This window comes from Schistocerca americana, chromosome 2 (assembly GCF_021461395.2).
Source record: "Schistocerca americana isolate TAMUIC-IGC-003095 chromosome 2, iqSchAmer2.1, whole genome shotgun sequence".
Classification (NCBI taxonomy): Eukaryota; Metazoa; Arthropoda; class Insecta; order Orthoptera; family Acrididae; genus Schistocerca; species Schistocerca americana.
Window position 1 is genome coordinate 800,244,903 of NC_060120.1, and position 4,012 is coordinate 800,248,914.

General features: G+C 45.4%; 1 non-coding gene across 1 annotated transcript; it reads left to right on the plus strand.

Moving 5' to 3' along the window:
* The first annotated feature begins 2,101 nt into the window (after positions 1–2,101).
* On the plus strand, positions 2,102–2,176 carry Trnai-uau. The gene has a single exon. It is a non-coding gene; the product is annotated as a tRNA-Ile (tRNA).
* Positions 2,177–4,012: the final 1,836 nt, after the last annotated feature.

The window sequence follows — 4,012 nt, forward strand, 5'->3', positions numbered from 1 at the left end:
CACATAACGAAATCCAGCGGGATAATCGCGGAGAAACGTGGTGGCCAGGCAATGTGCCCTCCGCGTCCGATCCAGCGACTGGGAAATTTTGTATTCAGTAACTTGTGAACAGCCGTTGATCAATGTGGTGGAGCTCCGTCTTGTTGAAAGATGATGTTGGGCAGCAAGTCTTATACAGACTACTGCAACATATCCAGATATACTGACCCATAACTGTGATTTTTTTCCAAAGAAGAATGGTCCGACAATGCTGTCGTGCATTATTCTACACGTGACGTGAAGTTCAGGGCTATCACAAACGCGGTCAATGATAGCGTGCGGTTGTTGCGAACCCCAAATCCGAACATTATGCCGATTAACCGTTCCTGATACACGGAAGGTTCCCCCATCTAAGTGTAAATATCTTTCCAAGAAGTTGGTATTCATGTCAATAAGCTGCAACATATGCTTGGCAAATGGGTGTCGGGATCAGATGTTGCAGAATTTGCACTTCGTAAGCACACAAATGAAGTCGCTAGTGTACTATACGATAATATCTAGCTCTGGGTACATTAAGTTGCCTGGATACCTGCCGAAACTAACTTACGCTGACGAGGGTATGAGAAACTGCTTTTTCCTCCTATGATGTAGCATAAAAACCTGTCAGGAATATAGCCACTGTATACGGTTGCTGGCAGCGGTGATCACGAGAACGTACGGTGACAAGAAGCCACAGGCTACAGACGGCCACGTGGCACTGCCGTGTTCGTCGTATGGCTCTGGCACATCATATTTCATTTGCAACAGCAACTTGAGCAACAGATGGCACTGTATTGACAACGAACTGCTACAAATCGGTTACTTCAAGGACAACATCGAGCCAGACGTCCTGTAGCGTACATTATACTGACACCGAACCACCATTTTTTCGACTTCAATGTTACCAAGCGAGAGTCTATTGAAGGATGGTTAGAGGTCTGTTGAGTTTTCTCATGAAAGCTGGTTCTGCCCCGATGTCAGTGATTGCCGTCTGTTGATTAGAAAGAGGTCAACTGAGGGTCTGCAAGCAACCTGTCTGCGTGCTAGACACACTGGACATACACCTGGTCAGGGGCACGATTTCGCATGACAGCTCTCGTGGTCACCCGCGAACCCTAGTTTTTAAATTTTGCTTCAGTTAGGTGATTCAACCTGTTGAGCTGTCATTCACGTACAGCATTGCAAGGTATGTTTTCCAGCAGGATAATGCTCGCCCACATACCGCTGTTGTAACCCAACATGCTCTACAAAGTGTCGACATGCTGCCTTGGTCTGCTCGATCACCAGATCTGTCTCCAGTCGAGCAGATGTTGGACATCATCAGAGGACAATTCCAGCTTCATCCACAAACAGCATTAAACTTTCTGTATAGACCGAACAAGCGCGACAGGCATGGAACTCCATCGCACAAACTGCCTTCCGGCTCCTGTACGATACATGGCATGCACGTATGTTCTTTCAGTTACACCGGCCGTAAATGTGGCAACATTTCACAATTTATTGCAATTGGTTATCTTGTGCTTAGACTAACCTATGATCTTGCACTGTTAATCACTTAAATATGTTACCTAGGTAAACGTATTCTCGAAATTACGTTTCCTCTACGTTAATTATTTTTTAGTGTTTGGATCCTTTCCCGTGAGCATACGTCGGCTTCTGAGGATCACTTGTCTGATATCATCCAAAGTCTTTTCCAAAACACTACAGCGTGCGCAAGAATGTTTCAGAACACTATTAGTTGCCCGATACGTATGAAATCACTCCTTAAGTAATTTTACATCAAGTGAATCCTAAGCAAATAACCTACAATAATTTCTCGGCACAGAAATCGACGATTTTGTTTCAGCACACCATACTGCGATACTGTGAGTCGCCATTTTTACTTCAGACGATCATGCTGCACTCTGGCATCTTTGAGATGCTCTAGCATATGGTGCAGTTTTCATTGCCACATCTATTGCAGTTTTTATTCCCTTGGCAGTTGCAGTTTGGGTTTGGAAGGGATACTCTGTACTCAAATCAAGACCCTAAGTTCACGGGGAACGTGCAAGGGGTCAGTCCCTGCAGCCGCACTATCCTCTGTGCCCTCGGTGGCTCAGATGAACAGAGCGTCTGCCATATAAGCAGGAGATCCCGGGTTCGAGTCCCGGTCGGGGCACACATTTTCAACTGTCCCCGTTGACGTATATCAACGCCTGTCGGCAGCGTAGGGTCTTGATTTAATTATCATTTCATTCTAGAGCACTGCATGCTCACCGATGGTATCTGTTGTCTCGGACATTGACCTTCTTCTTCTGTGTGGATGCACACGTATCGTCCGAAAGAACAGATACCCTCTTCATATACTGCGAACGGTTTTCCATCTTAAATTGCCTTCCGTAAAGATGTTTAATTTTGCTAATAAACGCTGTTGCTTTAGTCGGAGATCAAAACGTGGTATTTGTGAGCTAATATTTAAAGCTGCTGAAATCCCTGAAACACCAGAAATTCTGTAGTTTCCAGACCTTTCGCTAGCATGTTGACGAGACGTAGTAGTTCCCGTAAAATGCAGTCCGAGTAACCACCCCAAATTTTCCAATTGCCTTGCAGTACACGCCTGAGCCGCTGCATTTTACTGGACTAACGTGTGAGCTGAGGACAACACTTGACGTCATCTTTTTATTTTCGCAGATGTTCCGCAGAGCCCTCGCGTTTTTCTGTCTCCCTTGTGGGCGGGAGACAGAACTTGAGGAGTTCCGTGTCATTGCTGTCAGCGATGAGGATGCTGACCCTGTAGAATTCAGTCCACAGGTGAGCATCGCCGAGGAGTGTGAAGAATATAACATTCAGGATTAGGGGCAGCCAATTGTAGATATCACAGTCATTAACTACCATTTCGTACTGCAGATTACCGTGAGAACTTTTTCATTTTCCAAATTCAAATGTGTGTGAAATCTTATGGGACTTAACTGCTAAGGTCATCAGTCCCTAAGCTTACACACTACTTAACCTAAATTATCCTAAGGACAAACACAAACACCCATGCCCGAGGGAGGACTCGAACCTCCGCCGGGATCAGCCGCACAGTCCATGACTGCAGCGCCTGAGATCGCTCGGCTAATCCCGCGCGGCATCATTTTTCAAAGGTGTCACAGCTACTGGCCATTAGTTATTGACAGCTGTGGGAATTTTTTTTCTACCAGGCTAGAATGGAGTTTTATTGGGTTACTGTGTTACCACTGTGTCTGGAGATGTGATGAAAGTGTCTCTCTATGCAGACGACCAACGTCTGCTGTTTGCCCTATGAACAGCTCTTACCGGTACACTTTTCTCGCTCATACAGTCATTTCTCAGCTCTGGTATCAACATTGCTCTGCCAGCCTCGATATTATCCATTCCTTCAGATTATCACACTTCAGTCAGATTTCTGTCTGAAGGCATTATTTGCTATGAATGTGGGTTTGATGACCTTGCCGTTCAGGCCCTTAATCACCAACAACCAGATATCTTTTACTTCGAGCCGACAATGTACTGTCTGTGATACTTCGCCTTTCAGTTCTGAAGCACTTGAGGTAGTAATTGTATTCAAAGTTGCTGAAACATGGCTAGAGTTTGCCTGCTGCATAAAAAGAAAAGTCGGCCAAGCACACAGCTGACGGCTTTGGTCACCCTGCTCGACTGAGGCCTTTGAGCGAGTTAGACTAGATAATCCAAATTGCAATTTCGTAAAGCATTTTTCATTGTGGGCAGAATAACGGACAAGCATACAGTATGAGTGGAACACTGAATGAGGCGGTGAGGACAATCGACATTTTCCCATGAGAACGGCTGTTTCCGTTGTTTCATGGACAAATGACTGCATGGTGATTGGCGTAGTTAGTGATCTCTCTGCCCGAGCTATACTCAAAATCGTCAGACGGGTGATTAGTGTTTCCGTTTTGTTGCTAAGCAACGACATATAGATGGAGATGATTTACAGCTTCGTGTTGGCTAGGGTTGCCTTTAGTTACTTCAT